Genomic DNA, 11,270 nt, shown 5'->3' with positions numbered 1-11,270 from the left:
CATACATGGGCAACTGGCGGCCTGGGGGCCACACCCACACCGCAGGTTAATAGGGATATATTGATTTCAGCTGTTCCAGTTCCAAACATGCAATCATGACCCACTTTAATTACTTCAGTCTATATTATTAGTTAAATGACTTTATGTCCAATGTATTTGTATTTAAGTTCTTAAAGTTACACTTAAGTATAAGTAAATCCATTTGAAATTACATTTAAAAAATACTTCAGGATTCCAATAAAAAAATACCCCAAAAGAATTCAGGATTCCAATTCCAAAATAGCCGATCTTCAAGCTCAAAACTAGAGCAGCTATTTTTGCTACTTTTGTGTGACATACTAGAATGACAAATTTAATTTACAAAGTAAAAATAAGGAGATAAGAGGTTTCTGCCCGACAGCAACAGTATGCAATGTGTCCCTCTGGAGTGAGTGTGGAAATATAGTGGCCCTCTACATCATCAAAGTTTCATCATCCCTCCACTATAGCTTAGGCCTACTTAAAAACTCTATTTTCTATTATTATTGTTATTATACAATATATTAAATGTAATGTTTGTTTATATCTGTGTCTTGCAGGTTAATCATGTGACCTTCAGCAGAGTGGACTAAATCTACTTCATACAGTGAGTTAAAAACGCTGAGTCATGGCTTCTAGCTATGACTCAGCGTTTGACTCGCTGTATGAATGCTTCAGGGAAGGTTCAAAGGATGGATGGAGTCATCAGGAGATAGCTGGTAATAGAGTGTCTGTAACTCAGGACAAGGGGCTTGAAGATGGAACCTCGATGGAGTCGACGCAGCAGCGAGCCCTGAGAGCTGAAACGTATAACGGTGCCAACGAACGCTCTCCGTTGAGATACAAGGCGTACGGTGCTCGGGACGTGGTGCCATACAACCTACGCGGCTCTATTAATACCAGCTATCTTCAACCACGCAGCGGGAGACCCCACACGGTACGTACCTCGATCACACCTGGCCAGCAGTGGTGGAAAGTAACTAGGTGCATTTACTTGAGTACTGTATTAAGTACAATTTCAAGGGATTTGTACTTTACTTGAGTATTTCCAAATTTCAATACTTTTACTACATCTCGGATCCAAATATTGTACTTTTTACTTCACTACATTTATTTGAAAACTTTATTTTTATTTTGACGATAATTACAAAAAATGTATTAACCACTTCAGCCATACGTTTTGGCCATTTGAAATTAGCCGATCTACAAGCTCACAATGCGATGCGACTAATTGTGAGCTTGTAGATCGGCTATTTTCAAGAATAAAAAGATTTTAATATATTTTGAAAACTTGTGAAACAGGATATTCTACATAATGTGTACTTTTTTATTTTTGGTACTTCAAGTACATTTTGATACCAGTACCTTTGTACTTTTACTCAAGTGAATTTTGAATTCTGGACTTTAACTTGTAACAGAGTATTTCTACATTGCAGTAGTGATACTTTTACTTAAGTAAAAACAAATCAGTATTTTCTTCCACCACTGCTGGCCATCATAAACTAGGGCTTATAAACGAGGGCTGTGTCACCATTACAAAATGGAAGTTGACGATTCATTGTCACATGATTGATTGTGATCAAAGATTTAATTGTGTTTGACGTTGAGCATTGGAACATTATGAATACAAATGTAATTTATTTTTGGCTTTTAGGGCTTCATAAACAAAAGTTGCACAAGGTAGATATGACACATAATATACATAATTTAATTACAACAAATGCATTCATAGACTAGTGGGATTAGCAGAGTGGAAATAGCCAATCTACAAACTCAAAACGTGTCGCATCGCAACACGTTTTGAGCTTGTAGATCTGCTATTTCCACAAAATGTTTGAAAATATATGAACATTTTTAACTTGGTAATGATTATGACGATTATGCAAAACATAATTGCAAGTAGGCTATTACGTAATAATTGTGACCGGTCTAGTATAAACCCTAGGGTTTTTATACTCATGGTAACTGATGGCTGATATCAGACATCACTTTGAGAGCCACTGGTCTAGCGGCTGAGAGCTGAACCAAGACGTCTGTGGGTTTTTTTTCAAGCCGAATCCCAACCCTCAACATTCTGCCTCCTCCAGTGTTATGGCGAAATTGGTGACCTGACAAAAGATGTGTCCATCGTGTCCATCACATGTCAAACATCCAAAGTAAATCACTGCTGTTAGTTTATGAACAGAGTTGCTCTGTTCATAAACAAACGGTTGTTATTTACATTGGGACATGGTGATGTTTTTGTGAAGTCCACGAGATGGTCGCATGTTTTCTGAAGGTCACCAATTTCACTGTAACACACAACCATGCTGGAGGTAGGAGGCACAAACTGGAGTTTTGGAATCAGCGGCCATATTGGAAATAAATCGGGCCTCTTCCTCATTTCCCTTCACAGGTGTTACCAATGATGCTAATGAAGGCTCTGTTCCAAATGGACCCTTACGGGTGTGTAACTCTTGAGTGTACAGATGGAAACAAATTACAGTCCATTTGGTTCCATTTGTACACTCAGAGTTATGGGTGTCCTTTGAGAACCACTGTGCTACACTAAATAGAACAGAGCCTTCATTTGTATCATTGGTAACGTGGTAATGTGAAGGAAGTAAGGAAGAGGCCCAATCCTTGGCCAAATGAATATTCATGTGGGGGTCCTTGATATGAAAACATTTGAGAGCCACTGTCTTTAGTTGTTTCTGAAACTTGATGAAATGATAAGCATTGTAGACTTTACTTGAACATGGTGTTTGATACAGGAATAGACGGCACCTCTTTGCTAAATTGGCAATGTTTCTCCCAAAATGTAAAGAAAATGAAGAATTTGCGGTCCGGGACCCAGAGTTACTACAGGGGGTCCGCCAAATCTTTTTTTACATTAACCACTTGAACCCTAGCATCCCTTTGCTGAGGAGAACTTAAGCCAAAAATAGCAGATCTACAAGCTCACAACGCCTCGCGCTGCAAGGCGTAGTGAGCTTGTAGATCAGCTATTTTTTAGCAAAGAGTTATAGGTGAAGAGGGGAAAAAAAGCAGCAAAAGTTTATCCCAAACACAATTTTATACAATATAGAGGGGGTCCCTGCTTCATCTCTCTCTCAGCTAGGGGGACCTTGGCCTGAAAACGTTGAAGACCCCTGTCTTAAAGGGATAGTTTAAAACAGTGGTTCTCAAACTTTTTCATGTCAAGGACCCCCTAATTGACACTTATTACCCCGCGGACCCCCATTTGAAAAGATAAGCCAGGGACCCCAATAAGAGAAGGTTTTTACGGCTCTCTAGCAGTGATTCTCAACCATTTTCATTTCAAGGACCCCCCAGTTTGACATGCATTAGGCTACGGACCCCCATCTAGTGGCATTTATACCTCTGGGACCCCAATTCACATTGTAAAACCAATGTCAATTTAACTCTGAGAGTGTACAAATGGAACGGGTCCATTTGGTTCCATTTGTACACTCTCTGAGTTACAGACCCATAAGGGTCCATTTGGTTCCTGTCCATCATTTAGCTGGGGACCCCCTGGAACCCCCTCAAGTACCCCTGGGGGTCCCCGGACCCCACTTTGAGAACCAACGGTTTAAAACACTTTTTCCTATGGATTAGTCACCCCATGGAGACATGGGGTGACTGCTATTTTGACTACAATTCATGAATATGTTTTTGTTTTTGTCTCATTCCTAAACCAATAATTTGATGACCGGCAGCGGTTCCGGTAGGAGACACAAAGAGTCTCCTTTGTGCCTACCGGTCCATAATTCAAGGTCCGTGGGGTGACTAATCGAAAAAAAGTATGTTTTTGGGTGAACTATCCCTTTTTTAAGTAATGTAAAGTATACATGATGTGAACATGTACGGGTGGGTACATCATTATCAGACCTAAAACGTATTGTTTTATGCCCACAGTGGCTGTAGGCCAGTCAAGCATCTTCAAAGCATGTACTTAAAGGAGTAGTTCACCCAAAAAATCACTTATTTTCTATAAATTGCACACCCCATGAAGCCTTGAATTCATGATTTAGTTTTTGTCTCATTACTAAGCCAATCATTTGATGACCGGGTGTATTTCCGCTAGGAGACACAAATAATTTACTTTGTGTCTCCTACCGGATACATTAGCCGGTAGGAGACGGGAATCTAATTATTGGCATAGGAATGCGACAAAAACAAATCCATGAATTAAGGCTTCATGGCGTGTGCAATTGATAGAAAATAAGTCATTTTGTGGGTGAACTACTCCTTTAAGTTACTTAATTACTTACTTTGAGGAATAGAAATGGCCAATTACACATTGAAGTGCCCACTTTTCCCGGGTGCCCACTCTTCTAGTTACAAAAATGTTGATTTATTTTCAAACATGTTCAATGTTCATGTACAATACAATTAAATCCTTAATCACAATTATTTGTGACAATTACTCAAGTAAAATGCCATAATGGTGACACAGCCCTGTCAGTGACCAGCTTATGGCTCTACAGACCATCTTGGCTTCCAAAATGTCACCCTGTAAGGCCTGCTAAACTCAACGTTTTTGTTTTCTTTTTTGTGTCTTTTCAGAACACGAAGATGACAAGAAGTAGACGTCCGTAAGTGAAGATGGCAGGAAGGTAGGAACCTTTTGATTGCAGCTGCTGCTTGTTAAGGGGGCTACATGCTACATGCTACCATACCATGTATGTGGTAATTTGCGTCGTCTATCGTTTCACGTCATTTGCATCGCGTCATTTGTGGGTAAAGCTTCATCACGTCGGTCCACATCACATAGGACCATGTGCCTTTCTGTGATGTGGATTAATGTGATTTTATTTATTGTTTCACGTCATTTGTGCCCAAAACTTTGATCACATCGGTCCACATCACATATGACCATATGTGGTCGTAACTTCTCCTCTTTTTCTCTATTCTTTGCTTTAATAAAGCAATAACAAGATTATTTGTTTTTATTTACTTTTGTGTCTGAGTTATTTGATCGATTTTTTTATTTTTGTCTATCTTTCTTTTCACAAACACATTTCTTTCTTCTTGCCTGTCTATTGCACTAGTTCTTCACTAGTGGTTTGTGTGTACAAATGTATGTGATGTGGAGCTATGTGATTTATGTCTGGTATCATTATGGTAGCATGTAGCCCCATTAACACTGTGTTAACAGTCATCTATGCTGTAGGTCTGTGCAAACTAAAAGAGAAAGCAAATGATGTGCGTTGTGTCATTTGCTTCTTTCTTAGTGTTTTTTTAATTTCATCTGCTGTTTGAGTCGTGGCTGCTGTTCAAGGTAAGTGATAGTAGTGACACGGTCTATCATTGGTTGTCGGGCAGAAACCATATATATATATAATGTTTTTTGTCGTAAAGACATTTCTTTACTTGGTCATACCGTGTGACAGTTTCACATACTAAAGCAGTACAAACAGCCGATCTACAAGCTCACAACGCAAAGATCATGATAATTATATTGGATCCATTGGAACACAGGTTATTTTGTGTCTATTTTAAAAAGTAACAATTTTGGACATACAAGGTTTCTGCCTGACCTCCATACTTTAACTTCCCCTCTTTTCTCTTCATTATTTGCTTGAATAAAGTTATAACTTTTTTTCCTTCTAGTGTGTCTTTGAGTTTTTTACAAATGGAACCAAATGGACCCGTCACTGGTCCATTTGGTTCTATTCGTAGTACTGACAGTATACGTATCCAGGCTGTTTATGTAATGACAGGGTACAGTATATGTAGGCCTACGCTAAGCTGTATAATATAGTGACAGGGTACAGTAGATGTATACTAGGTTGTATAATATAGTGACAGGGTATAGTATATGTATACTAGGTTGTATATTATAGTGACAGGGTACAGTATATGTATACTAGGTTGTATAATATAGTGACAGGGTATAGTATATGTGGCTCTTGGTCACATAGCAAACTCACATAGTTAAACCTATTTGTGCTTTATCTATTTTTGATAAAGTTAAAAATATAGCTTTTTTTTTGCCCTGTCATAGTATCAACTAAACATTTTTTTTAGCTTTAACTGTAAAATTTGCACTATCAGCGCCGCTTGCGTTGCGTCATTTAATGGGTGGCGGGCCAGCGGTTTGCGTCGTTTGCGTTCAATGCCCGTCATTCGTGAAGAATATGTAAGGGACTGGACCATTTTTTTAAATTATTGGGTCACGTCCAGCGTTTGTGTGATTTATGTCTCGTAGCATTTCGCGTCATTTGCGTTAAGTAATTTGATTTGCGTCGCGTCTCAGGATTTCACGTCATCCGTGCAGGTAAGTCTTCATCACGTCAGCCCACATCACATAAGTCCATGGTGTAGTGTAGTGTAGTGTAGTATGTGATGTGGATTGATGTGATGTATGTGTTGTCATTTCACAACACATGCGGGTAAAAATTACATTTGATTTCACGTCGCTTCCGTCATATGCAGGTAAGTCTTCATCACGTCAGCCCACATCACATATGACCGTACACGGGGGCCGTATGTGATGTGCATTGATGTGATGTATGTCTTGTGTTGTGTCATTTCACAACATATGCGGGTAAAACATCATCATGTTAGTCCACGTCACATATGAACATATGTGGAGGTATGTGATGCATGTCGTCCTTTACGTCGTGTGTCGTTTCGCGTAATTCTATTGCCGTTGTACCGTTTCAGGCTATTTGCGAGTAAAGCTTCATCACGTCAATCCACATCACATAATAATAATAATAATAATAATAATAATAATAATAATAATAATAATAATAATAACATCACATTACTGGTCGTAGGGTTAGGGTTATATGTGATGTGGATTTATGTGATTTTGTGATTATTTCACGACATTTGCGGATAGCTCGTCATTCACATCGGTCGGCAATTTTTTCTTTTAGGCGAGGTACACGCCGTTGTTTACAGTAGGTCAGAACAGGGAGAGATGTAGGGCCATCATTCATATCATATGCATTTAATGACTTTGGTTATTCCTTCCTGTTGCTTGTGTTGTATGTTGTGTGTTAATGTCATTCATAGTGTTGTATATTGTGTACTAATGTCATTCATAGTGTTGTGTACTAATGTCATTCATGCTGTTGCTGTATTGCTGACAAATATTGGCACAATTGATTTTGCGTTGCGTCATTTGCGGTAAAGCTTAATCACGCCAATCCACATCGCATATGACCAGTATGTGATGTGAAGGTGTTTGACGGATGTCGGCATGTGCATCACGTATAGTTACTCGTTATTTGTGCCGTCATTTGCGAGTAAAGCTTCATCACGTCAATCCACATCACATAATAATAATAATAATAATAATATAATAATATAATATAAACGATACATACAACCATATGACCAGTATGTGATGTGGACTTCGTTTCACGTTGTTTGCGTACAATGCTCGTCATTTGGCCGGAGAATAATGAAGAAAATGGACTGATGCTGGACTGAGACTGATGCAGAGAACATGAAACAAAGAATGCTGCTGCCATTGCGTCATATGCGCCTCGTATGATTTATGTCAATCGTTCACAAATGATGTAAATTATACGAGTCTCTCTATCTATCCCTCTCTCTGTCTCTTCATCCCTCATCTCTCTATCTCTCCCCCTGCTAAGTATGTTGGTGAATGTAATGCACATTACAAAGTGCTTTGGTTAAAGGTACTATAGATAAATGCACCATTTAAATTGAAACTTTGAATTGAACTCATAGGCATCAGCTAGCAGCCACTGTGACACTGTGTAAGAGGCAGTTCAGTCACTGTAGACTGTATTACTTCTGGAAAATAAGGTAAACATTAGTCATAACTGTGTGATTGCATTCTAAACATTACAGTCATAAACTGATGTCATTCAAAATGTGTAAGCTCTATATTTAACAGCTACCAGGCATTGTGCCACTGCAGAGGTTCCCAAACCTTTTAGCTCAGGACCCAAACTAGTGAAGATAATAGATTTGCAAGCTCACAACGAGCATGAAAATCTATTTTCACAACCTTTTTTTTTTTTTTTTCTAATTTATTGCTTAGATTTGTTGTTTTCACGAAATAGCACATGTTCTATTTTGCTTGCTTCTTATATGTGCTTTTAATTCATTTTCATTTTACTATTTGACCCCAGAAAAAATAGTCACTGTTTGAATCTGGATCTGAAATTATCAATAAACAAGCAATGGCAAAAACACACTGGAATGTAAACATTTCAGTGTAAAGATTTTCATAACGTTTTAGCTCGAGACCCAAAAGAGAAATGTGATGTCTCCCTGGGACCTAGTGAGAATAGCAGATCTACAAGCTCGGCTTGTAGATCTGCTATTTTCATTACTCTTATTTTAATATTTTTAATTTAATTTCTTTGATTTTTGTTTTTAAATGTATCGGGTTCTTTTGAAACATAAGAACGTTTTACTACTCTAAATATTGTATTTTATTCATGTAAAACAAATGTAGGATGCTTAAAGGAAAGAGGAATATTCACTGACTGATCTCAAAAACAAATTAAAACTGGCAGAAATAAAGACTCACTCCATAAAAACCTTAAGGAAAACTCCTCAGACAGAGACTAAGAACATATATTTTTATTTTATTTTTTCTATGTTCATAAAGTGCTCCAAGTGCTCAAAGTGAAAAGTGCAGCGACACACATTTAGGTCGTAGGACCATCGTCAGTGCAATTAAAGCTTCATCACGTCAGTCCACATCACATAATGACCGTAATGTAGTGTAGTGTAGTATGTGATGTGGATTTCTGTGTTGTCATTTGTGGGTAAAGCTTCATTATTCATGCCGGTCAATAGGCGAGGCACTGACGATGGTCCTTTGACCCAAACGTTTGCTGCTGCACTTTTCACTTTTAGCACTTGGAGCTCTTTATGAGCATGAACAAATAAAACACTAATATATTTTTTTAGTCTCTGTCTAAGGTGTTTTTCTTAAGGTTTTTGTGGAGTGAGTCTTTTCTTCAACCGGTTTTCCTTTTGTATAAAGATGTTAACATGGCTTCACATTTATGGTCTGTAATGATTAAATTATTACAAATTTCTAAATGTTTTTGTTTGGAAGAGTCAAGATTGTATTTCACACTTGTAAGTTCTGTGGATATTTTTGCTTTGTTTTTTTGATAAAAATATGATGTATTGTTTACCCGATGATTAAATGCATTATCAGGTTGTCATAAAAAAAAAAAGTAAAACAAAAAATCCACAGAGCTTTAAAAAGTGTTGAATAAAATAGTTTTTCCTTTAAAAACAATCTTAATTGTGAACTACATTTTGCTCATGTACAGAGCGTTAATCGATAGGGTTATGTTTTGATGTTGTAGATCTTTGATTTGATTGAATACTTTAACAGGTTTGGGGGGGGGAGGGGGTATTTACTCATGACCCAAGAAAATGTGTCCACGACCCACCATTGAGTCCCGACCCATAACTTGGGAAACAGTGGACCAGGGTCCATTTGTTGCCTTAAATGTATGAGGTTCTTTTGAAATATGAGAACTTTTTATTTCTGTAAGTGTTTTATTTTAAAAAAATGTAGGAAACTTAAAGGAAAAAGAGAAAGATTGATAGACAGATTAAGAAAATCTATTTTTGTTTTATTTGTTTCATGATCATAAAGTGATCCAAGTGCTCAAAGTGAAAAGTGCAGCAACACACATTTAGGTCATAAGACCATCGTCAGTGCTATATCATCAGATCTAATCATTTGCGGTTAAAGCTTCATTACGTCAATCCACATCACATAATGACCATAGTGTGTGTCTGGTGTAGTGTAGTGTAGTGTAGTATGTGATGTGGATTCATGTCTCGTATCATTTTGCGTAATTTGATTTGCGTCTCGTCTTATCATTTCACGTCACTTATAAGTCATTTGCAGGTAAGTCTTCATCACGTCAGTCCACATCCCATATGACCATAGGCGCTGTATGTGATGTGGATTTATGTGTTGTCATTTGCGGGTAAAGCTTCATTATTCACAGCGGTCAGTAGGCGATGCACTGATAATGGTCCTTTGACCCAAACGTTTGCTGTTGCACTTTTCACTTTTAGCACTTGGAGCTCTTCATGAGCATAACAAATTAAAACACTAATATATTTACTTAGTCTCTGTCTAAGGAGTTTTCCATAAGGTTTTTGTGGAGTGAGTCTTTTCTTCAATCGGTTTTTATTTTTTTTAAAGATGTTAACATAGCTACCCATTTATGGTCTGTAAATGATTACATTATTACAAATTTTAAAAATATAAAATTGGTTGGAGGAGTCAAGATTTTATTTCACACTTGTAAGTTTTGTGGACATTTTTGTTTTTTGATAACAAATATGATCTATATGTCATTTACCCGATTAAAAGCATTATCAGGTTTTTATTAAAACAAAGTAAAACAATGTCCACAGAGCTTTAAAAAGTGTTAAATAAAATAAAGTTCCTCTAAAAATGTCAATCTTAATTGTGAAACTTAATTACATGTTGCTCATGTACTTAATCCATAGGGTTAGGTTTTCATCTGCCGTAGTTGTAGATCTTTAATTAAATGTTCATGTACAGAGTGTTAATCCATAGGGTTATGTTTTCATCTGCTGTAGTTGTAGATCTTTGAAATGTGTAAATCAGTGGTTCTCAACCTTATTCTGGATCTGACCACTTAACATGGCAGCCGTGTTAAGTGGACAGATGGGTGGGCCTTTTCAGATCATGCTTTAAAGACCAATCAATCCATTGGTACTAACTTAGTATAAATGATTTATTTAGTATAACTTTTTTATATTAAATCTTAATGTTTTTGCCAAATATTCAGGAGGAGAACCACTGGTTTAAATTTCAACTAAATGTAAGTTGTATGTTAAACAAATGATTCCCCTACTTTATGGAATTGCTTATTTTTTAATTTACTTTATTAAATTAGTTTGAGCTTGTAGATCTTCACTCTTGTAGATTTTCATTATTTTCTTTTCTTATTTAGCATTTTCCTAAATTACATTATTTTGAATGTTTTTAGCGGTGCCAACCGCTCTATACGTGGCTTTGTCCGTATGTCCGTGTGTCCGGATGAGCACGGGATGAGCACGGCAAAGAAGCAAAGAGCTATAACTTCAGTTTGCAGCATGCCACCAAGTCCAAATTTGGTATGTGGACTTAGACCACCAATAGGGACAAGCATGAATTGATGACGTTATCAAAGAGGGGTCCAGGGACCCCCAGCGCCCGTATGAGCACGGGATTTTAAACAGCTATAACTCCAGTTTGCAGCATGCCACCAAGTCCACATTTGGTA

The sequence above is a fragment of the Gymnoscopelus microlampas genome (assembly GCF_963454915.1).
Source record: "Gymnoscopelus microlampas genome assembly, chromosome: 8".
Taxonomy (NCBI): domain Eukaryota; kingdom Metazoa; phylum Chordata; class Actinopteri; order Myctophiformes; family Myctophidae; genus Gymnoscopelus; species Gymnoscopelus microlampas.
The sequence above is the reverse complement of the archived record's forward strand: the minus strand, read 5'-3'. Positions refer to the sequence as shown.